Source organism: Hemitrygon akajei, unplaced genomic scaffold (genome assembly GCF_048418815.1).
Source record: "Hemitrygon akajei unplaced genomic scaffold, sHemAka1.3 Scf000041, whole genome shotgun sequence".
Lineage (NCBI taxonomy): Eukaryota > Metazoa > Chordata > Chondrichthyes > Myliobatiformes > Dasyatidae > Hemitrygon > Hemitrygon akajei.
In genome coordinates, this window is record NW_027331927.1 from 6,642,699 (window position 1) to 6,667,562 (window position 24,864).

The following is a 24,864-nucleotide window of genomic DNA, read 5'->3' on the forward strand; positions in this document are numbered from 1 at the left end:
TCTACGGAGTCTCTGAGGGTGGAGATTAGGAACAGGAAGGGGTCAATAACTTCACTGGGTGTTTTGTATAGGCTGCCCAATAGTAACAGGGATATTGAGGAGCAGACACGGAAAAAGATCCTGGAAAGGTGTAATAATAACAGAGTTGTCATGATAGGAGATTTTAATTTCCCAAATATCGATTGGCATCTCCTCAGAGCAAGGGGTTTAGATGGGATGGAGTTCGTTAGGTGTGTTCAGGAAGGTTTCTTGACACAATATGTAGATAACTCTACGTGAGGAGAGCCTGTACTTGATCTGATATTTGGAAATGAATCTGGTCAAGTGTCTGATATCTCAGTGGCATGGCATTGTAGAGATAGTTATCACAATTCTATCTCCTTTGCCATAGCATTGGTGAGGGATAGTAACGGACAAGTTAGGAAAGCGTTTTATTGGAGTAAGGGAAAATATGAGGCCATCAGGCAGGTACTTGGAAGCTCAAATTGGGAACAGATGTTCTCGGGGAAATGTACGGCAGAAATGTGGCAAATGTTCACGGGATATTTGCGTGGAGTTCTGCATGGGTAAGTTCCAGTGAGACAGGGAAAGGATGGTACGGTACAGGAACCGTGGTGTACAAAGTCTGTTGTAAATCCAGTCAAGAAGAAAAGAAGAGCTTACGAAACGTTCAAAAAAACTAGGTAATGATAGATATCTAAAAGATAAGACTAGCAGGAAGGAGCTTGAGAAAGAAATTAGGACAGCCAGAAGGGGCCTTGAGAAGGCCTTGGCAGAGAGGATTGAGGAGAACCCCAAAGCATTCTACAAATATGTGAAGAGCTAGAGGATAAGAAGAGAGATAATAGGACCAATCAAGTGTGACAGTGAGAAAGTGTGTATGGAACTGGAGGAGAAAGCAGAGGTACTTAATGAATACTTTACTTCAGTATTCACTTCGGAGAAGGATCTTGACGATTGTAAGGCTGACTTGCAGCGGGCTGAAAAGCTTGAGCATATAGATATTAAGAAAGAGGACGTGCTGGAGCTTTTGGAAAACATCAAGTTGGATACGACACCGGGATCGAATGAAATGTACCCCAGGCTACTGTGGGAGGCGAGGGAGGAGTTTGCGGAGTCTCTGGCCATGACTTTTGCATCATCAATGGGGATAGGAGAATTTCCAGACTACTGACGGGTTGCGAGAGTTGTTCCCCTTTTCAAGAAAGGTAGTGGAGGTAGCCCAGGAAATTATAGACCACTGAGGCTTACGTCAGTGGTTGGTAACTTGATGGAAAAGATCCTGGGAGGCAGGATTTATGAACATTTAGAGATGTATATTATTTTTAGAAATAGTCAGCATGGCTTTGTCAAAGGCAGGTCATGCCTGACGAACCGGATTGATTTTTTGGAGGATGTGACCAAACAAATTGATGAAGGTAGAGCAGTAGAAGTAGTGTATATGGAGTTTAGAAAGGCATTTGGTAAGCTACCCCATGTAAGGCTTATTGAGTAAGTAAGGAGGCATGGGATCCAAGGGGACATTTGTTTGTGGTTCAAGTATTAGATTGCCCACAGAAGGCAAAGAGTGGTTGTATCTGGGTCATATTCTGCGTGGAAGTCGTTGACCAGTGTCGTGCCTCAGGAATCTTTCTGTAAACTCCACTCTTCGTGATTTTTATAAATTAACTTGATGAGGAAGTGGAGGGATGGGTTAGTAAATTTGCTGATGACACAAAGGTTGGAGGTGTTGTGGATAGCGTGGAGGGCTGACAGAGGTTACAGCAGGACATTGATAGAATGCAAAACTCGACTGAAAATGACAGATGGAGTTCAACCCAGTTTAGTGAGGTTGTTTTGTTTTGGTAGGTCAAATAGGATGGCAGAATATATTATTAATGATAAGACTCTTGGCAGTGTGGAGGATCAGAGGGACTTTGGGGCACGAGTCGATAGGGCACTCGAAGCAGCTGCGCAGGTTGACTCTGTGGTTAAGAAGGCGTATGGTGCATTGGCCTTCATTAATCGTGGGATTGAGTTTAGGAGCCGAGAGGTAATGTTGCAGCTATATAGGACCCTAGTCAGACCCTACTTGGAGTACTGTACTCAGTTCTGGTCGCCTCACTTCAGGAAGAATGTGGAATCCATGGACAGGGTGTAGAGGAGATTTACAAGGATGTTGACTAGTTTGGAGAGCATTCATTATGAGAATAGGTTGAGTGAACTCTGCATTTTCTACTTGTACCAACGATGAGAGGTGGCCTGATAAGTTTGTTCAAGATGAGGAGAGGCATTGGTCGTGTGGATAGTCTGAGTCTTTTTCCAAGGGTTGAAGTAGCTAACATGAGAGGCCCCAGTTTTAAAGTGCTTGGAAGTAGGTACAGAGAATATGTCAGGGGTACGTGTTTTACGTAGAGAGAGGTGAGTGCATGGATTGGGCTGCCGGCGACAATGGTGGAGGCGGATATAATAGGTTAGTTTAGGAGACTCCTAGATAGGTATATAGAACTAGAAAAATAGAGGGCTATGCTTAACCCCAGGAAAATTCTAAGGTAATGACATATTCGGCACAGCGCAGTGGGCTGTACAGCCTGTATTGGGTTGTAGGACTTCTATGCTTCTATGACGTTACCGGGAAAGTTGATGAAGACAAGACAGTGGATATAGTCTGCATTGAGTTTAACATGGTATTTGCCAAGGTCCCACGTGGGAGGTTCGTGAAGAAGTTTCAGTCGCTCAGGATCAATAAACTGTATAAGACACTGGTTTGGTGGGAGAAGCTGTGATGATGTAGCAGATGGTCACCTCTCTGACTGGAGGCCTGTGAACAATGGAGTGCTTCAGGGATCAGTGCTGGATCGGTTGTTCTTTGTCAACAATCTGGATGATAATGTGGTTAACTGGATCAGCAAATTTGCAGATATCGCCAAGATTGGGGGTGTACTGGACAGTGAGGAAGGTCATCATGATTTGAACGAGCTGTAAAAATGGGCTAAAGACGTCATACCCAATTTAACGCAGATAAATGCTAGGTGTTACAGTTCGGCAGGACCAGCCAGGATGGGACTTAAGCAGTGATTGATCGGGCATTGAGGAGTTTGGGGGAACGAACGCATTTGGGGTTACAGGTACATAATGCATTGAAATTAGCGTGACTGTTAGATAGAGTCGTACAGGAAACATTTTCCGACATTGGCATTCATAAATCTATGTATTGAGTTGAGGAGATGGAATGTTACATTGAAATTTTATAGGACATTGGTGAGGCGGACTTTGGAGTACAGTGTGCAGATTTGTTCACCTACCTGCATCAAAGATGTGAGTAAGGTTGTAGGAGTATTGAGTGATTTTACAAGGAAATTGCTGGGTCAGGAAGACCAGAGTTATAAGGACAGATTGAACAAATTGGAAGACTGAGAGATTTGACCCAGATATACAAAGTTATGGGGGGTATATGCAGGGTAAGTGCAAACATGTTTTTTTTTTTCACTGAAGGTGAGTGGGACTGCAACCAGAGGTTATGGGTGAAGGGTGAAAGATCAAAAGTTTGAGGAACGTGAGCGGAAACTTCTTCGCTCAGAGGGTCGTGGAATGAGACGCCAGCAAAAGTAGTGCATGAGAACACGGTGTCACTGTTTAACTGATCGATTGGACGTTAGGGGTATGGTGGGCTCTGTCGTGGGGATTAATCAGTTGGATGGTCGGTGTATGGTGGATATGTCCCCGGTGTAGGTAGATGAGATTAATCATTTGGATCATAGGTGTATGGTGGGATATGACCCAGGCGAAGGTCGATGGGATTAATTATTTGGATGATAGGAGCATACTGGGTAATGCCCCAGTGCAGGTCGATGGGATTAATTATTTGAACGATAGGGATATATTGGATATTGCCCCAGCGCAGGTTGGTGGGATTAATTATTTGGATGGTAGGGGTATGGTGGCCTATGGCCCCAGCGCAGGTGAATGGGACTAATTATTTGAATGGTAGAGGCATAGTGGGCTATGACCCCGGTGCAGGTTGATGCATTAATCATTTGGATGGTAGGGGTGTGGTGGGCGATGTTCCCGGTCAGGCTGATGAGATTAGGCGGTTTAAGTTCCTCGGCCGAAGGACCTGTTTCTGTGCTGTACTTTTCTTTGACTCTATGTGTCCTTGATCTCCGATCCAGACAGCGATTGATTAAATAATGATCCAAAATAAATATCAGAAGTTGAATTATTCACACGTTTATTCCCCAAGAATATGCCAAAGGTGTAGATAAATTTAAAGTCGTTTCACTGTGACCCTACCCCAATGCCCCGTTCTCTTCCTCCTGAAGATCTTTCATAACCATGGAAACACACATGGTTCTGGAGGAACTCAGAAGGTCGGGCAGCATCTATGGAACTGAATCATTAATCGATGTTTCAGGCCCTGACAGCTCAGTGGAATTGGAAATGAAGGGGGAAAAGATCAGATCATTGATTTGGAAGATGCGGGTTGCTGTTCTGTTTGACTCTGAGCTCAGGGTCTGTGTGTAAACAGCAGCCTGTCCGGGCGCATTTCTCAGAACAGGGAGCGGCCTTTCTGCTGAAATCAGATCTAATCGGTTTGGCAATTCGCAGCTTGTCCGTACGCATTCCTCAGAACAGGGAAAGGCCTTTCTGCTGAAATCCGATCTAATCAGTTTGACAATTCGCTCTCCTTCGGGTGTGAACAAAGTCACTTTAATATTGCATTTAACCATTTCAGCTGTAGGGTAGAGTGATTTAAAGAAAATTACCTTGGGTCTCGAAACTGCAACGCTGCCCTGTTTGCTGCAAGTTCCCAGGATCTTGTGTTTATCTCAGACACGTATCCTCTGCAGTTGGGTTAAAAATAATCTTCAATGGTCTTTTAAATAAATCGGTCCATGGCATTCCCAATTGTGACTTTCCTTAATATGAAGAACATCACCCCGGAACTGGAACCTGCAACGCTCCCAGTTACAGATTCCTCGAATCTTTTAAATGTTGTTGAGGTGAGGGTGAGGAGCAGGAGCAGAGTGAGGGGTGAACAGGATCAACAGGAAGCTGAAGATGAAGATGAGTGTAAGGGGTGGCAGCAGAGAGAGAGAGAGAAACACAGAGGGTGTGGGTTAGAGAGAAAGGGGTAGGGTGAGGGAGATAGAGCCTGAGAGGGGAGAGATAAAGGGAGAGAAATGGAGTGGGACGGTTGGTGAGTGGTTGAGTGAGAGGGGCAGAGAGGTTTGGAGATTGAAAGGAAGGGGAGAGAGGAGGAGATAGCGGGGATGGATGTGTGAGCTGAAGGGAGAGTGTGAGGGATAGGAGTAGAGACGGAGTGACGTTGTGTGAGTGAGGGAGAGGGGCTGAGGATTGTGAGATGAGAGAGGGATTTGAGGGAGGATTATTGAGTATGTGAGGGTGCCGTTGTATTGGTGACCGACAGGGCAGTGAGCATGAGGGCTGAGTGATAGGGGAGGCGAGGAGAGAGGGTTAAGTAAAATGGGTGACAAGGGTGTGCAGTGTGGACTATGCAGTGAGGATGAAGGGTGACTGGGATGGGCGGGGAGGAAAAATGGGTGAGTGAGAATGCCGTCAATGAGAGGGGTTGAGGGAGGGCTTTGAGGCAGGAATGAAGGTGTGTGGTGCAGACAGCAGGTGAGAAAAGAGGGGTGAGGGTGAATGGTGGTGAGTTGGGAGGGAAGAGGGAGAGGAATAGAGAAGAGACCAGAGTGAAAGAGACATGGATGAGTGAGGGAGGCACTGAGCCTGGTCAGAATTATTAGACAAACTATTTATTCATTCACTGAGGCAAGGATGTTAGTCATGGTTTATCACAAGTCACGGAACAGATGCACAGTGAGGTTACGGTTCCCTGTCTCGCGATTCCACACGGGGAGTTCTGCCGCACACTGATCCCCGTCTCCAACCCAGAGCGGGTGTTTTACCATGCATGGTTTCCAATCTCCGCAACCCACATAGGGAGTATTACCGGTCACGATTCCCAGTCTCTGTATCTCATCAATCACCATATCCCATAGCGGGAGTTTTACCGTGCATGATTCCCAATCACCATATCCAATACCGGGCCTTCTGCTCTGCACGGTTCCCAGTCTCTGTGTCGATCTGTTAACTTGCCAAGCCCCATTGACATGCTCTCCATCCCCTACCATCTGTTCACTTATCCAAATTTATCAAACAGATATTGTTAGGACTGCAGACAAAGGCAAGGATTGCAGGCTAACCATAATGCGACTAATGTTCTGAGCTGCGTATGTTTCAATGTACGAAGTATTGAAGGAAAGGCAGATATGCTCAGGACATGGATCAGCACGTGGAATTATGACGTTCGTAGCCATTCGTGAGACTTGGTTGCAGGACGGGCGGGCATGACTGCTCTGGGTTTCCATTGTTTTAAATGCGACAGTCCATGTGGAATTAAATGGCGTAGGGGTGGCCCAGGAGGGCTAGTACTCCTGGAAAATGTCCCGGCAGTGCTCAGTCAGGAAAGACTGGAGAACTCGTCTAGTGAGGCTTTATGGGCAGAACTGAGGTATCAGAAAGATACGACCACATTAATGGGGCTGTATTACAGATCACCAACAGTCTGTGGGATTTAGTGCAGCAGATTTGCTGAGAGATTGCAGACTGTTGTAGAAACATAATTTGTGATGGTAGGTGATTTTATCTTTTCTCATATGGACTGGGACGTCCAAACTGTAAAATGACTCGATGTAATAATGGACCCTATACAGATTATAGAGGAGGAGTTATTTGCTGTCTCAAAGCACATTAGGGACAATGACTCTCCAGGACCTGACAAGGTTCTCCCTTGGATGGTGTGGAGGCAAGTGCAGAACTTGCAGGGCCCGAGCAGAGATCTTTAAATCATCCATAGCGACACGTGAGGTAGCGGAGGATTGGAAGATAGCTAATGTTGTTCCACTGCTTCAGAAAACCTCCAAAAATAAACCAGCAAATGAGAGGCCAGGAATCCTGATATAAGTAGTGGGAAAGTTATTGGAAGCTATTCTAAGGGACCAGATATATGACTATTTGGATAGACTTTGACTGATTTGGGATGATCAGCATGGCGTTGTGCGTGATAAGTTGTGTCTCAGCACTCTTATAAAAGACAAGACAGTGGATGTTGCCTACGTGGACTTTAACAAGGCATTTGCCAAGGTTCCACTTGGGAGCTAAGTCAAAAAGTTTCAGTTGCTCGACATTCAAAATAAGGCAGTAATTTGAATCAGACATTGGTTTGGTGGGAGAATCTGGAATGTGGTAGTAGATGGTTACCTGACTGGAGGCCTGTGAACGATGGAGCGCTGCAGCGATCAGTGCCGGCTCGGCTGTTCCTTGTAAACAATCTGGATGATAATGGGGTTAACTGCATCAGCAAATTTGAAGATAACGCCAAGATTGGGAGTGTAGGGATCAGCATGTACGGAACTGAATAATGTCGGTGCTTCAAGCAGAGAGCCATCAGTGAAATTGGAAATGAAGGGGTAGAGGACAGATTATGGATTGATTTGAAGGTTCGGGTTGTTGTTCTGTGAGACTCGGTGCTCAGCGTCTGTGTGTGAGCATCTCCCTGTTCGCGCACATTCCGCAGAGCAGGGAGCGGCCCTTCTGCAGAAAACAAATCCAACCGGTTCTGAAAAAAAAACACTCTCATGCAGGCGCAAAGAAAGTCGCTTCAGTATTGTACTTAACCCTTTCTGCTGCAGGGAAGAGGGAGATAATCTCTAGCATGATTTAAAGAAAATTACCCAGGGTCTGGAACGCGCAGCATTGCCAGTTGCAGCTGTTGCCCTGTTTGCCGCGAGTTTCCAGCACTTCATGTTTATCTCAGACTCGAATCATCTGCAGCTGTTGCCCTGTTTGCCGCGAGTTTCCAGCACTTCATGTTTATCTCAGACTCGAATCATCTGCAGCTGTTGCTCTGTTTGCCGCGAGTTTCCAGCCCTTCATGTTTATCTCAGACTCGAATCATCTGCAGTTGTTGCCCTGTTTGCCGCGAGTTTCCAGCCCTTCATGTTTATCTCAGACTCGAATCATCTGCAGCTGTTGCCCTGTTTGCCGCGAGTTTCCAGCCCTTCATGTTTATCTCAGACTCGAATCATCTGCAGCTGTTGCCCTGTTTGCCGCGAGTTTCCAGCACTTCATGTTTATCTCAGACTCGAATCATCTGCAGCTGTTGCCCTGTTTGCCGCGAGTTTCCAGCCCTTCATGTTTATCTCAGACTCGAATCATCTGCAGCTGTTGCCCTGTTTGCCGCGAGTTTCCAGCCCTTCATGTTTATCTCAGACTCGAATCATCTGCAGCTGTTGCCCTGTTTGCCGCGAGTTTCCAGCCCTTCATGTTTATCTCAGACTCGAATCATCTGCAGCTGTTGCCCTGTTTGCCGCGAGTTTCCAGCCCTTCATGTTTATCTCAGACTCGAATCATCTGCAGCGGTTGCCCTGTTTGCCGCGAGTTTCCAGCCCTTCATGTTTATCTCAGACTCGAATCATCTGCAGCTGTTGCCCTGTTTGCCGCGAGTATCCAGCACTTCATGTTTATCTCAGACTCGAATCATCTGCAGCTGTTGCCCTGTTTGCCGCGAGTTTCCAGCCCTTCATGTTTATCTCAGACTCGAATCATCTGCAGCAGTTGCCCTGTTTGCCGCGAGTTTCCAGCCCTTCATGTTTATCTCAGACTCGAATCATCTGCAGCTGTTGCCCTGTTTGCCGCGAGTATCCAGCCCTTCATGTTTATCTCAGACTCGAATCATCTGCAGTTGTTGCCCTGTTTGCCGCGAGTTTCCAGCCCTTCATGTTTATCTCAGACTCGAATCATCTGCAGCTGTTGCTCTGTTTGCCGCGAGTTTCCAGCCCTTCATGTTTATCTCAGACTCGAATCATCTGCAGCTGTTGCCCTGTTTGCCGCGAGTTTCCAGCACTTCATGTTTATCTCAGACTCGAATCATCTGCAGCTGTTGCCCTGTTTGCCGCGAGTTTCCAGCACTTCATGTTTATCTCAGACTCGAATCATCTGCAGCTGTTGCTCTGTTTGCCGCGAGTTTCCAGCACTTCATGTTTATCTCAGACTCGAATCATCTGCAGTTGTTGCCCTGTTTGCCGCGAGTTTCCAGCACTTCATGTTTATCTCAGACACGAATCATCTGCAGCTGTTGCCCTGTTTGCCGCGAGTTTCCAGCACTTCATGTTTATCTCAGACTCGAATCATCTGCAGCTGTTGCCCTGTTTGCCGCGAGTTTCCAGCCCTTCATGTTTATCTCAGACTCGAATCATCTGCAGCTGTTGCCCTGTTTGCCGCGAGTTTCCAGCCCTTCATGTTTATCTCAGACTCGAATCATCTGCAGCTGTTGCCCTGTTTGCCGCGAGTTTCCAGCCCTTCATGTTTATCTCAGACTCGAATCATCTGCAGTTGTTGCCCTGTTTGCGCGAGTTTCCAGCCCTTCATGTTTATCTCAGACTCGAATCATCTGCAGCTGTTGCCCTGTTTGCCGCGAGTTTCCAGCCCTTCATGTTTATCTCAGACTCGAATCATCTGCAGCTCTTGCCCTGTTTGCCGCGAGTTTCCAGCACTTCATGTTTATCTCAGACTCGAATCATCTGCAGCTGTTGCCCTGTTTGCCGCGAGTTTCCAGCCCTTCATGTTTATCTCAGACTCGAATCATCTGCAGTTGTTGCTCTGTTTGCCGCGAGTTTCCAGCACTTCATGTTTATCTCAGACTCGAATCATCTGCAGCTGTTGCCCTGTTTGCCGCGAGTTTCCAGCACTTCATGTTTATCTCAGACTCGAATCATCAGCAGCTGTTGCCCTGTATGCCGCGAGTTTCCAGCCCTTCATGTTTATCTCAGACTCGAATCATCTGCAGCTGTTGCCCTGTTTGCCGCGAGTTTCCAGCACTTCATGTTTATCTCAGACTCGAATCATCTGCAGTTGGCGTGAAAATAGGCTTCATGGATCTTCCGAATAAATCGGTCCATGAGACCTCCCCCGGCAAAACATCTGGCCATTTGGAATGGCTGGAAACAAATTCCACAAGTTTTTCCGGCGGGGTGTGAATCAACAATCACTGCTTGCGAAACGAAACCCGCTGTTAACCGTGGGCGAGGGGGTTCTTGTGACAACAGTTGTCCGGATGGAAATGCAATAATCTCTCAGTGATAGAGTTAATAAATGAATGTTAATAAATTCCCCTGAATCGAGAGGCCCTGAGTAAATCTTTGATCAGATTTATTACAGTTCATTGTGAATATATATAGTCGAAGGTGTTTGGATTAATTTCAGCAGAAAGGCGGCTCCCTGAAAGACGTTTGAGCTGAAATTGTACCTACGCCGGGCAGTCCTGTTTCCACACAGGGGGCGGAGCTCAGATCCTCCCAGAACACGGACTGGATCAAATCCGCAGCCTGGGACTCGCTGAGTTAAACAGAGAAACTCCGCCTCACTGGTTGTGATGAAAGAAAAAGGAGAGATCCATACGGAAATCCGGACAGAAAGGTTAACGCAGCCTGTTTGTTTTCCTCTTCAGGGTTGCTACATTGACCCCACTCCCGCCTCCTCCCGCTATCAGACCCGTCCAGAGCCGGTGAGAGTTCGTGTGACCCGGACTGCGGCAGTCCCGCTTTACCCCGGCTCACCCGGCCCTGTCCATCTGTAATGAGCGACGGACACATCACAGCCGAGTGGCCTCGGGAGCAGCAGCTCAGACTCAACTCTCCGTACAGGGTGAGCACACCGGTGCAGGACCATTAGCGATCACCCGGGAAGTCAGACTGTGATTCCCTGGGGCCACACTGAACGCCGTCCGGTTAAACATCAGAGGTAAGTGTTGTCTATGACTCTACACAACTATTCAGCGTTTACACCGAGAATCGGCGTTGTTCGGGATCGGGAGTGAATTTAGTGGGAGAAGGGAGTCCTGACATGTTCATGTTAACGAGTCAATTACTATCCAAATGGATCAAGAGAAACGTGAGTGCGAGCAGAAGAAATCTTTCACCCCGGTAGTGACATGTGAAACATCCCTCGGGGCAGTGACTCGTCACCGATCTCTCTCAAACAAGAGGAAAATGCAAATGCTGGATATCCGAGCAACACACACAAAATGCTGGAGGAACTCTACAGGTCAGGCAGCATCTATGGAAAAGAGTACAGTCGACATACGAGATCCCAGTAATGTTCTTTACATTGTGCCTTTGGTTCTATTGCTCTTCCCTGTGGAAGAAGGGGTTAAATGCAATATTAAACTTTCTTCACGCTTGAATGACGGTGTTTTGTCGAACCGGTTTGGATTTGATTTCAGCGGAACGGCCGCTGCCTGTTCTGAGGAATGTGACGGACAGGCAGATGCTTGCTCGCAGACCCTGAGCACCGACTCTCACAGAACAACAAGCCGCACCTTCCAAATCAGTCAATCATCTGCCCTCTTCCCCTTTCCAGTCCAGTCCTGATGATGGGACTCGGTCCACAGCATCGATTGCTTACACCCATCAGTAAATGCTGGCTAACCTGCTGAGTTCTCCCAGCACTCTTGTGTGTTGCCATGGTTACGTGTGGGGTTGTGGGCGGGATTATTTGTAAGAAACGGTACACAGTATTTATACTCTCAGAAAATCTTGTGGAATTGACTTAAGAATAATTCAGCTTCGGATATCTATTTCGGATCTTTATTTCCAAACAACAAGTTGTCTCTGCATTGAATCAGCGATCAAGGAGATACTTGTTTTTTGAGCCACTTCTGGCGGCTTTGCTTTTTCTGTTCCCAGTGTTAGAATTTTTTGAGGTTGTGACTAAACACATTTATGAAGGAAGAGCAGTAGATGTAGTGTATATGCATTTCAGCAAGGCATTTGATAAGGTACCGCATGCAAGGATTATTGAGAAAGTAAGGAGGCAGGGGATACAAGGGGACATTGCTTTGTGGATCCAGAACTGGCTTGCCCACAGATGGCAAAGAGTGATTGTAGCCGGGTCATATTCTGCATGGAGGCCGGTGACCAGTGGTGTGTTTCGGGGATCTGTTCTGGGACCCTTACTCTTCGTGATTTTTATAATTGACCTGGACGAGGAAGTAGAGGAATGGGTTATTAAGTTTGCTGATGACACAAATGTTGGCGGTGTTGTGAATACTGTGGAGGTCTGTCAGAGGTTGCAGCGGGACATTGATAGGATGCAGAACTGGGCTGAAAAGTGGCAGATGGAGTTCAATCCAGATAAACGTGAAGTAGTTCATTTTGGTAGGTCTAATATGATGGCAGAATATAGTATTAATGGTATGATTTTTGGCCCTGTGGAGGATCAGAGGGATCTTGGGGTCCGAGTCCATAGGACGCTCAAAGCTACTGCGCAGGTTGACTCTGTGGTTAAGAAGGCATTTGGTGTGTATTGGCCTTCATCAATCGTGGAAATGAATTTAGGAGCCAAGAAGTAATGTTGCAGCTATATAGGACCCTGTGCTCAGTTCTGGTCTCCTCACTACAGGAAGGATGTGAAAACCATAGAAAGGGTAAAGAGGAGATTTTCAAGGATGTTGCCTGGATTGGGGAGCATACCTTATCAAAACAGGTTGAGTGAACTCTGCCTTTTCTCCTTGGAGCGATAGAGGATGAGAGTTGACCTGATAGAGTTATATTCAATGGTGAGATGCAGTGATCGTGCGGATAGTCAGAGGATTTTTCTCAGGGCTGAAATGGCTGCCACAGGAGTGTACATGTTTAAGGTGCTTAGGAGTAGGTAAGAAGAGATGTCAGGGGTAAGTTTTTTTTTTACACAGAGAGTGATGAGTGGTGTAATGGGCTGCCGGCAACGGTGGTGGAGGTGGATAAGATAGGCTCTTTTAAGAGACTTTTAGATAGGTACGTGGAGCTTAGAAAAATCAAGGGTTATGGGTAACCCTAGTAATTTCTAAGGTAGGGTAAATGTTCGGCAAAACTTTGTGGGCCGAACAAAGTATTGTGCTGCAGGTTTTCTATGTTCCATGTTTTTCAATGTTACTTGTTCGCACGATTGACATTTTACAGGTTAAGTAAAGTTTAAGAACTGCTCTAGAACAATGGCACCTGTTTCATAGCAAGGATGCGGGATCTGTGCAGCAAACACCTGTTCCGTTTTCATAATTTCTAATTTCAGACAGATACATCTATTGTTCATGTGTTGATTGAGGTTGTTTTGAACTCCTCTCCTCAATGGCCGGTGGAAGCAAAGCCTTTGATTCTGTTGAAGGCCGAGATTCTTGATAAACTGTGGGTTACAGGGATGGAGATGGGCGAATACGGAATGGAATTTTAGATCAGATCATCCGTGCTTTCATTATCTGCAGCATCAGTTTTGAGGGATGTGTGGTCCAGTTATGCGTACGGTATTGGAATGTCGACTGGAAAAACTCTGAACATTCAAATAATGTAAGCTGGTATAATGACTGCATTCGAAGAGAGATATAATTTTATTTATATGGTGAGCTGAAAACAAGCATTAAATTGATGAACGATTTACCTCCAACTTTGTGCTTTAAGTATGTGCCCCAGCTACGTCAGGGGATTCAATTTATGACCAACTCGGTGAGTTGGACAACACGGTGTTGGACCGACAGGAAAGCTCCCAATTCCATGTTAATCCTCCTGCAGACTCCATGTGTCTTTCCACGACCCCAACACAGAGCTCACAGTAACATTAGAGGTTGGGGGACCTCGGATGGCCATGACTGGCCATAGGTCCCCACGGACACACCATTTGCCGGTAGCCGGACGGACAATGGAGAGGGTTCAGCTGTCCGGTCCTTTCTCTGTGACACTCCCGATCTCCACATCAACTCCATCTGTCTGTCTCTGGGAGAATTTTAACAATTAATAAACATAATTCCTCTCAGCGATCAGCTGTCTGAGTGATTCCCTGACTCTGAGAGGAAGGGGTATCTATGGTCCTCATTGTCAGGGTGTTGAGTTTACCAGGAGACAAAGACTGCAGGGACGAGAGGTTTTCTGGTGACTAATACACTGTGTGTGGACCCCTCTGGCAATTCTGGTTTACATTTGTAGAACAGATGTTTTTCCAAATACTGAACAGCGAAATACTGCACTGATTAATCTACTCGAAATCAGATCAGCCGAGATAGTTCTTCCAAATCAGTCGGGACTTTGTGACCAAACTCAAGACAAATAGCACGCTGCCCACTCCAACAACGGCACAGCCGGATGAATCCCAGGATTGATTGAAAAAAGAATAAATGGCCATCCAGGTGTTTTAAAAAACAAGTCTCTCCCACACCAAGATCTGACGACACGAGTGTGGTACTTTACGTCACACACGTAGAAACATAGAAAGCCTACAGCACAATACAGGCCATTCGGCCCACAAAGCTCTGCAGAATATGTCCTTACCTTAGAGCTACCTAGGGTTGCCCATGGCCCTCTATTTTTCTGAGCTCCATGTACCTATCCAGGAATCTCTTAAGTAATCCTATCGTATCCGCCTCCACCACTGTCGTCGGAAACCCATTCCACGCACTCACCACTCTCTGCGTAAAAAAACTTACCCCTGACATCTTCTCTGTACTGACTTCCAAGCACCTTAAAACTATGCCCTCTCGTTGTAGCCATTTCAGGCCTGGGGGGAAAAAAAGCCTCTGACTGTCCACACGATCAATGCCTCTCATCATCTTATATGGCTCTATCAGGTCACCTCTCATCCTCCATCTCTCCAAGGAGAAAAGGCCGAGTTCACTCAACTGCACTGCCTGGCTGGCTTTGAGATGTGTTAACGGCTGAGGTAACAATCACGTCATTCCACCCCCACCGTCACTATCAACAGAGTATTTACAAACTACGTTATTTTCATTGATGCGAAGAGATGTCAATCACTGGTTACACCCAACTGCAGAGGCGGACCAGCCGAGAGGGTGGTACCACCTGGGAGACGGGTCTCCCGCTTCCGTTCTGAACTTCCTGTCAAAGTGGAACAAACTGCAAACTAAATGACCCCCTTTTTTATTTATCTCCATTTCCCTCTGAGGGAAGTTGGGGGCGTTTGTGAACCGTCTTCTGCAGCCGGTGTCTGATGTATGTTTGAGAAGCAGGAGGAGACCGCTTGTCCATCGTCTTGCTGCCGGACCCCGGAGTGGGAGAGATCCCGCCTGAAGAAGTAGGTTCAGTGATCTATTCTGATCATTCTGATCTTCAGTGATACAGTTTTATCCGTTGCAATCCTTTTGCTCGGATCCTGTTTGTGGAATTCTCAATAACTCTCTTCACCTTGTCTATCAGAGGAACTTCATGCCTTCTTTTAGCTGCCCGGATTTCTTTTCTTGCACTTACTATACTCCATAGGAATCTCATTTGATCCAACTTGCCATTCTCTGCCATGCACCTCCTTTCTTCCTTTAACCGGCGCCTCAATAATTCTTGCATATCAAGGTGCCTACGCTTGTTATCCTTACCTTTCATTCTGCCAGGCACTTGCATGCTGGTAGTCTCCAAATTCCGTTTTTGAAGGCATCACACCTTGCAAGTACACTTACGCCACAAAGCAGCAGCCTGTCTCAATCCACACTTGCCAGATCCATTCTGACACCATCAAAATTGTGCTTTCTCCAATTCTGTATATTTAGATGCATATTATTGGCATCGTGGTCACTGGATGCAAAGTGTTGCTATGCACAAATTTCTGTCCCCTGCCCTGCCTCATTCCTTCATAGCAGATTCGGTATTGCAAGCTTACTGTTGGGACTTCTGCGTACTGATGAAGGAAAAGTTCTTTGACACACTTGACAAACTATCCCACCTGGTCCATTTACAATATGAGATTCCCAGTCATTATGTGGAAAGTTAAAATCACCAAGTGTAACAACCTTAAGCTTCTTGCAGCAATATACGATCTTACAAATGTGTTCCTCTAAATCCCCGGGACTGTCGGGTTGTCTTTAGTATCGCCCCATTACCGTGGCCATAACTTACTTATTTCTCATTTCCACACAGAATGCCTCATTAGTCGGGTTCTACAATTTGTCCTGACGGAGCACTGCCGTGACATTTTCTCTGACTGGTAACGCCACCCCTCCTTCATTAATCCTCCCCCCTCTGAAACGCCTTAAATAATTTGATCTCGAAATAGCTGTGCTGGGTGTGGAGTGTTTGAGCTGAAATTCGCCCCGCAGCGGACAGCCGCGTTGACAAAGAGGGTGGAGCCTCAACCTGTCTGGATCAAATCACAGCCTGGGATTGGCTGGCTAAACCGGAGAAGCTCCGCCCAGCGAGTTGGAAAAGTGCGATCGACACGGAAATCCAGACAGAAACTTCTTGCGACCGTGAGGGAGCGTTCACACAGCCTCTGTAATTCTGTCTGTTTTTGCTGTATTTGTCCTAGTCCCCTCTCCTCCCACTGACCGACCTGTACTAGGCTGGTGAGGAGGTGTGGGATCAGAACTGCGGACGGCTTCATTTACCCCGGATCATCCGGACCTGCCTATCTGTAACGAGCGACTAACGCATTCTAACCGGATCGCCCCAGGAGCAGCAGCACCGACTGAATTCTCGGTGCATGATCGGCTATCCAGGACCGCGCTAAACACCGTCCGGTATCAACATCAGAGGTAAATGTTGTCTCCGATTTTGCAGATCAGTGAGCGTTTACAGCGGGGCTCGGCTATTGTTCGGACTGTGAGCGAACAAGGGGAGAAGGGAGTTCTGACAAGTTCAATGAACTAGTTATTGACCAAATGCATTAAAAGAAACGACGTCGTCACCTTCAGTCATACACATTTTCTATTGTACTGAGTCAGTGCAGATGAACCTTGCTCACGGATAATAATATCCAAAATGTCCCACAGGGTAGGGGCCGGGTTCCTTCTCCGATTTCTTTCTCTCGCTCTCTCCTCCCCCCCCCCCCCTCCTCTCTCTCTCTCTCACACACACACACACACACACACACACACACACACACACACACACACACACACACACACACACACACACACAGACACACACACACACACACACACACACACACACACACAATAAAAACTCACCACTCAGAATAACAGACCGACCGTGAAATTTTACTGTTTTACTGTCCGGGACGTCGCAGTGGAGAATGCCACAGAGCAATTTATTTAATTAACTCACAAAATATGATATTAAAATTACAAATGATGGGAGTTTGGGGTAAAATTAAATGCTGGAATCTCACAACGTCTGGTAGCAATTGTAACAAGTAGTCATTCAGATTGCAGACACTGTGGGACTTCTTTTTTTCTCTACCATCTGGTGTTTGTTGCTTTATTTTCTGTAACAGAATTAAATACAATATTAAGGCAACTTGGTGCAGTTTAAGTGGAGTGTCGAACTGGTCTGTCTGGTTTCAGCAGAGAATCCGCCCTGCGGACAGGCAGCCGCTTGCACACAGAAAATCGCGCTGTGAGTCTCACAGAACAGCAACCCGGCCCCTCCCCCCCAGCTACCGTCTGATTGTCTGATATGAAATTGGAAGAAAACGACTTGAAAATATATCCTCATGGAGACTGAACATTCTTGGTGAATTAGGTGGGAATAATTCAGCTTCCGATATTTATTTCAAATCATTCTGTGTTTTGGATTCGTGATCAATAGCTCATTCGCTCCATTTTAACCCCTTCTGTCAGCGATTGTATTTGTGATCCTGCAGTTTCCTGTCAGCGCCATTGAGATTTTCCACAGTTTATGTCAAGATTAAAAACAGATCTCTAACCAGGGTTTACGTTTTCAATGTAAGCGTTTGAAAAACCTGTTCGGACAACACGATTTCAATTTCCAATACTTGTTATTTCAGATGTTTGAGACTGGTTTGTTGTGGGTGTTTCGAAATGATCACGCTGACATCCTGTAGCAGCAAAGATTTTGATTCCTTTGATTCCTTTCAAGACCACGGCAGACAGTAAAAAGGTGGTGTGACCGGTTACAGAAAGAGGCAGGCGGCAGGCGGGATTGCGGAGCGAAAACCATGATTTTATTGCACGGGGTAGAAGGCTGGATGGGACGAGTGGCCGATTTATGCGTGGTATAGTTACAGTAAAGCTCTGACTCCAGAGTTATTGTAAAACAATTTAAAAAGTACGGACTATCACTCATGCAAATTACCTGTCTCTGAACCAAAAACAAACATTGCAGTAATTAAATCAACCAGAGTGCTAACAGAGCTTATAAGCAACAATGGACCCAGCACCGATCCCCGAGGAACCCCACTAGTCACTGGTCTCCGGTCAGAGGACCAAAACATTTTCTACCGCTTACTGGCTTCTCCCAGGAAGCCGATGCCGAAGCTATGTTACCATCGCTTCCTTAACGTTAAGCCACTGAAGCTTCTTGACCAACCTCCGATGTGGGAATCTGCCGAATGACCTGGTATTTTTTTCTAAATTATACTAATTATTTTTCATTCGGTGAATTACCTCTTCCTTTTCCCCCGGAACAGGAAGTGTCACGTTGTTCCAGTCTAATAATTTATGAACAACATTTTTGATTATTCGCTCACAGTTGCACTCAGACCCCATTCTCTGGCTTACAGTGTGTTTGCAGAATTCACGTTTATATACCCTACTACTGCAGCCCTTTCGCCACGAGAATTTTGATATAAAGGTAGAAATGATGCAAAGTGGGTGTGATTGTAAATCAGTGTTAGCAGGGAAATGATGCTACGAAAGGAGTGAACACCAGAGAGTCTGCAAGAGATGTTTGAGATTTGGAACAGTTCTCTAACCGGGTGTTACAATTGCAAAGCAAGCGTGCGAAGAACTGTTCAGGCAACATGATTTCCCTTTCATCAGAACTTGCCGTTTCCGATAAATGTTCGTTGTTCTCTCTTTGAGAGTGTGTTTATTCTGGGTGTTTCAGAGCTGATCTCCTGAAAGTCCTGTAGAAGCAAAGACTTTGTTTCTGTTCAAAGGCTCGATACACAACAAACAGTGGGGGGGGGGGGGGGGGGGGAGTGTGACCACTTACAGAAAGCAACCGGCGGCATTGCGGAACGAAAGCCATGAGTTCACTGCTTGGGGCAGAAGGCTCGGTGGGGTAGTGGCCAATTTACTCCTGCTATGTTTACAAGAAATGTTCTGACTACAGACTGATTGTAAACCAATTTAATGAGGTCGACCAAGCCTCAATAGTTTTCTTTACTATTCAAAAAGGGGAAAATAACTGTTTCGAGGATGATTGTACTGGCGTGGATGTTATGTAGCCTCTTCCCTGATGGACTGATGTGGGTGGGACAAACAGTCCCTGACCAGGGTTTGTGGGACCTTTAATGATATTATGGTACTTTTCCACCATTTTTCTGTGAATATGTGCTTGATGGGAGGTCGGTCTTGCTCGGGAGTCTGGATTTGCAATTGTGTGAGCAGAGTGGACAGCAATGGTCTGAGCACAAGGCTGAGGGTCACAGAGGTTGACGATGATGGGAAGGGAGGACCATTTGTGCACTGTGACTGTCTGTCGTCTGTTGGTTAGGCAGTCCACCGCCCAGTTGCACAGTGGCGTCTTTAGACGGAGGCGTTGTGAATTTGTTCACCAAGGTTTGTGGGACAAAAGCGTTGAATGTTGAAATGAAATCCAGAAACAACATTTTGACCTAATTGTCTTTTTTTAAGGCATATCAGGCCAAGGAGAATGAGAGATGCAATGCCATCTGCCACTTAGCAATTCAGTCGGTAAGCATACTGGTGAGTGACCAGTGAACAAGGATTGGAGTTTTTGATTTGTGCCGTTATCAGCCGATCAAAGCACTTAATGCTGATTGGCGACAGCTTCACTGGGCTGTAGCCCAGTTCTGAATGTGTAGAGTTCCTTGGTACAGGGATAATGGTGGTTGATTTGAAGCACGTGGGAACAGCAGCCTGGATGAGTGAAGTGATGATGATAGCTGTGAAGACATCAATGTGCATATGTACACTCTTTCTGCGAGCTCAGCCTGAATGCTTTCTGGCCAGAGTCCTCATTACCTTTGCTGTTACCGTTATTGGATGTTCAGCTCTGACGGGAGAAGCTTTCCTGGCTGGCTTGTGTTGCATGCTTCGAAGCATTGTTTGGAGCGGCAGGGAGTGGGGGGGGGGGGGCCTCATTGGTACAGTCAAGCCTTACGTAGTCTATAAACCCTTGATGCCCAGCCACATACACCACTGTTCGTTTCTCAGGGTTAGTGAGTCCGAACCGAAGGGCACAGATACAATAGAGAAGACAAATCGAATAGAACTGCGAGTTAATCTCAATACACAGAGGCAGTGAGTATCTGGAGTGAGCTGTTCAGTGTTTGCATCATTGGTTATCTACCGTGGGTTCAGTATCCTCACCGTGTTTGGAAATTATCACTCACTGTCACCTGTCTGTGAGCAGCTGCATATTAAAAAAAAACCACTCAAGATGCTGGAGACCTGAAATCAAATCAAAAAAATGTTCAAAGCCATTTCGATACAGGGTGTCAGACCTGAAAAATCATCTTTCCACAGATGATCTTTATCTGTTGAATGTTCATTTCGTTTTCAGCTTTTTAGTACATTGCTTTGGAAGGGGTTAAGTCTCTTGGGAAGCGCAGTTGAGTGGAACTGGGAAATTTGGTTGAAAACTATCAGGTTGAATCTGTGTTGATGCCACCCAATGTGGAAAATGGGAAAGATGTGCTAAACTCTCGGTGTGGGCTGTGACCCAGTGAGGTTGGGTCCCGGGATAGATGTCACTATTTTTTTAACCAGGTAAAATTAATTCGGGGATCAAGTTCCCCGGGTTTATGAAATGATCTGTTAGTATTTCTGTTCTGTGCTCAGATATTTGATTCTACAGTTCCTTTGGAAGAAAAGCAGGGATTGAATTTCCATTCTGTCACTCACAGGGTGAGCCTGTGATTAAACATGTTGTTTTGTGTTTGCACCAGTAGAAATAGACCGTGGTTTCAGAATTCAATTCACATTTGGAAATTCCCCCTCACTATCACCTGTCTATCTGCCAGTGGGAGTCAAAGAGAAACTCAAGATGCTGGAGATAGAACTGAACATGGAACAGTGCATCACAGAAACAGGCCCTTCGGCCACAATGGTGTGCCAAACCAGCTAAAAAAGAAATCAAGCCTCCCCCCAAAAAATAACTAATCCGTCCGACTTACACAATATCCATATCCTCTCGATCTTCCTCACACCTTTGTGCCTATCTAAACGTGTCTTCAAAGACTCCGATGTATTGTCTTCCACCACCATAACAGGCAGCTCATTCCAGGCATTCACCACTCCCTCCCTGAGTAAAACATCTTACCCTCACATTCCCTTTGCATCTACTCCCTCACACCTTCAATGCATGTCCTCTGGTATTGGACATTTCTAACCAGCGAAGAGATACTCCCTGACTACTCTGTCAATGTCTTTCATAATCTTACAAACCTCTAACAGATTTCTCCTCAGTCTCTGCCACTCCAAGGTAAACAACACAGGATTTCCAGTAAAAAAACTGGGTAATATTTGCATCCATTCTGACGAAAGGTTAGGAAACCGAACTGTTAGCTTGGTCCCTCTCCCCACGGCAGTTCCTTACTTGCTGAGTATTTGTAGTGATTCCAGTTTCTCTTTATTACATTCACTCTGGAACATGTTCAATTTCCTGCGAATGGAGCAGTGCAGCTGCACTCGTTTTGTGATTGTAGAACAGTAAAGAAATCAGAGCTTTTCCCTGTAAATTATCCTGGTACCAGTTGTCTGTCCTTGTAATCCTGGACATGTGTTCAGTACAATTGTTGATAACAAGGTTCACAAAATAACTCGGGGAATGATGAGCTTTATGCATGTGGAGCATGTGATAGCCCTGGGCCTGAGTTCAGTAGAGTTCAGAGGGATGGTTGTTGTGGGGGGGGGGGGGGGGTGGGAGTGATTATTTACACCAACTAAATAACAACAAGCCTGGATACATTGGGAATGGAGAGGATGTCTTGATTAGACGGAGTGTCTGGGATCTGAGTGCAGCCTCAGAATCAAGAAGCTTCACTTTAAAACTGAGCTGAGAGAAATTACTTTAGCCAAATGTTGGTTGATATGTGGAATTCAATGCCACAGAGGGTGGTGGAGGCTATCGTTGGGTACATTCATGTTCTGAATCGCTAATAGGTTGAGTGTTATAGCAGGGAAGCAAGAATACGGTGTTGGAAAAATAATCCTCCATGATTGATTATTGAGCAGACTAGAATGACCGAATCACCGAATTCTACTCCTATGTATTATGACTTGTATCTTATACCATGACTGAGCCCTGGTATGTGTATCCCATCACAAACAAGAGAAAATCGTCAGAAGCTGCGAAGCAACACACACAAAATGCTGGAGGAACTCAGCAGGCCAGGCAGCATCTATGGAAGAGAGTCGAGTTGACGTACAGTTCCTTTGTATCACATGTCAGGTTTTGTAAAGTGTGAGGGACAGTTCCAGATTTCTTCACTCGGATCATTATATATGCGTTCAAGATTTAAATTTCAGTTTAATGCTTGGTTCTCCTTTGTCTTGTTAACGTGCTTCATCGTCTCTCTGGTTAAAGTTAGATCTGCAGTGAGAGATTTACTGGAAGAAAAGCCCACAACTGGAAACAAACCACAACTGAAGATGAGGGAACATCAACAAGTGAACCAGCCCGAGTGCTGAGAGCATCAACTTGAGAGAACCCTTAGTTTCCATTGATTCAGTCAGGAGAAAGTTTGGTGAGTCTCATTTACTCAAACACCGGTCCTTCAGACATTACATATCTGTACCAAGGAAGGTAGGAAATAGCTGGAGTGGGACTGAATAAATGTAGAAGTGCCAGTTATGTCAGTTGCAATCACTCCAGATTTGCTAATTGCTGTCAGCATCCCAGCTGTGTGAAGCCACACACTTTCCCTCACATTGCTTGCTCATTTCAAACTCTTGTCAGTTCTGCTGTTTCCTTGCTTGGCTGTGTTAGATGGTAATCATCTCAAAATGCGTTGAGAATTTTCTCCCTTTATGAGACACCGCAGCGCTTCCTGCTGTAGTGATTGCAGAAATGTGGAATCACTATGAACTACAGCAACATGTCATTGACTCATCTGCCTATTGCAAGCTGCAATGATATACTTGCCCTCAGGTATATCGTCGTGCAAGCCTCTGCTAAGAGCAAACCCTCTTGAAGCCAAATGTCCCGGCACCACATTTCATTCAGACCTAACTAGCAAATGCCAACCAATAATTTACATTTACATACCTGGCGCCATCAAGTAGTCTTCTTCCAATAAATTGTCCGAACCTATGAACCTGTGATTAAGCAGAACTAGGTTTTGCAATGTTCCCATTTGGCCCGGTACCAAATCACGGGTAATACCTGTACTTGACATGAACGAATGCCCTTGCAGCCAGGACTGCTGGAGCTGCCGGAATCGGTTTAAATTCAGTCATTTTTGGATGGGAAGCAGCGTGTTGGGTCAGATGATGAAGGAGATGATATTAAGGTAGATGCAATGTTCAGAAAGACTGTGGAAGGATTGACTGTGGAAAGGGCATCGTGCAGTGAAAAGCAGCAACTGTTTAACCTCTCTTTCACCCATTTCTTTTTGCTGGAGTTAATCGGGGGAGTTGGGAACTCATTCTACTCACTGACCAGTGAAAGTAAAGCCTTTGTTTCCATTCGAAGCCCAGTTTCTTCATAAAGAGTGGGTTTGAAGTGTTATCGAGATGAACATGGGGCAATGCGTAACGAAAGTTTAAATCAGATCAGCAGCAGTTTCGGAGGGCCGAGTGGTCCACTTATGCATTTTGTGTGTTGATTGGAAAAGTTCTGACAGCTTAATTAGTGTAACACAATTTAACATCAGCAAATTAATTATATTGTGGAACTGACAAGAAACATTACATTGATTAAGTATATACATGGAGATTTGTGTGTTAATGTTGTACCCCAACGGGTTGCGGATCGACCATGACTCATTCGGTGAGCTGGCCAGCGTGGTACGGGACCGAGGGTCACGCTCCCCATTCCCTGTTACTGACTCTGGAGTCTCCCCATCTACCGCGCGCACCAGCTCACTGTACATGCGTCTCACAGAGCACCGTCACGCTTGCGCTCCCGGGCTGACATTTAGACGATTTAAGCATGCTGCGCGTGCCCGGTATCTCGCGTGAAGTGATGTGAGATTTACTTATCCCTCACTGGTGACAGCAAATGCCAATTTAGCATACCAACCAATGGGAATATGGGTTTCGTCATTAAGGAGTTTCCTCCCTAGACCCCACCACGTGTTTCCTAACCTGACTCCCGGGAAAGATCCAACAAGCTCGTTTTTTTAATGCTGCTCTTCCTCTCCAAGGAGTTGGCGGAGCTGCAATGGCGACAGTGGGAGTACAGGGGGTTTATCTCCTCTGAAGTGGCGAGGATGAAGAAGGCTTCAGTATATTTGTAGCGGACACCGGTAAAGTGTTAACCTGCAAGTGCGGTGTTGAGAGATTTTGAGAACAAGTCACGATCTTACTATCTGACACGGTGGGCTGGAGGGACCCAGCGGCTGCCTTTTGTTTGAGGTGTCTGGGTTTAAACAACGGAGTAAACAGACCCACCTTGGGCCAGCAGGCTGTCCCACTGGGTGTTGTGGGGGCAGAGGCTTAGAGCATGGTTGCTCCCTGTCTGCATTAGCGATTTATCTGAGGGACAAAATGCAACACTTACAAGTCTGTTATTGACTGAAAACATTTATATTTATTGTTGCATTTTGTTTATGATACAATCATTGTCCAATTTATGTTCAAACTCAATAGTCAGTCATCCATACATGAAAGCCGATGAATACAGTGAAATAAAAGAGCGTTACTGCACAACAAGGTGCCTTTTTGCAAACTGCCTATCCAAGATTCCACAAGGTCAGGTTCATTGTCTGAGTAGTATT

General features: G+C 45.9%; 1 protein-coding gene across 2 annotated transcripts in view; it reads left to right on the forward strand.

Moving 5' to 3' along the window:
- The first annotated feature begins 16,000 nt into the window (after positions 1–16,000).
- LOC140720344 (NACHT, LRR and PYD domains-containing protein 3-like) overlaps positions 16,001–24,864 on the forward strand; it is a 53,213-nt gene continuing 44,349 nt past the window's right edge. Inside the window, exon 1 of one of the 2 annotated variants that reach the window (XM_073035207.1) lies at positions 16,001–16,567. The gene's annotated coding sequence lies outside the window, so the exon portion shown is untranslated. Of the gene's footprint in view, positions 16,568–22,530; positions 22,672–24,864 lie in introns of those variants that run through there. The other variant, XM_073035205.1, reaches the window with a different exon arrangement.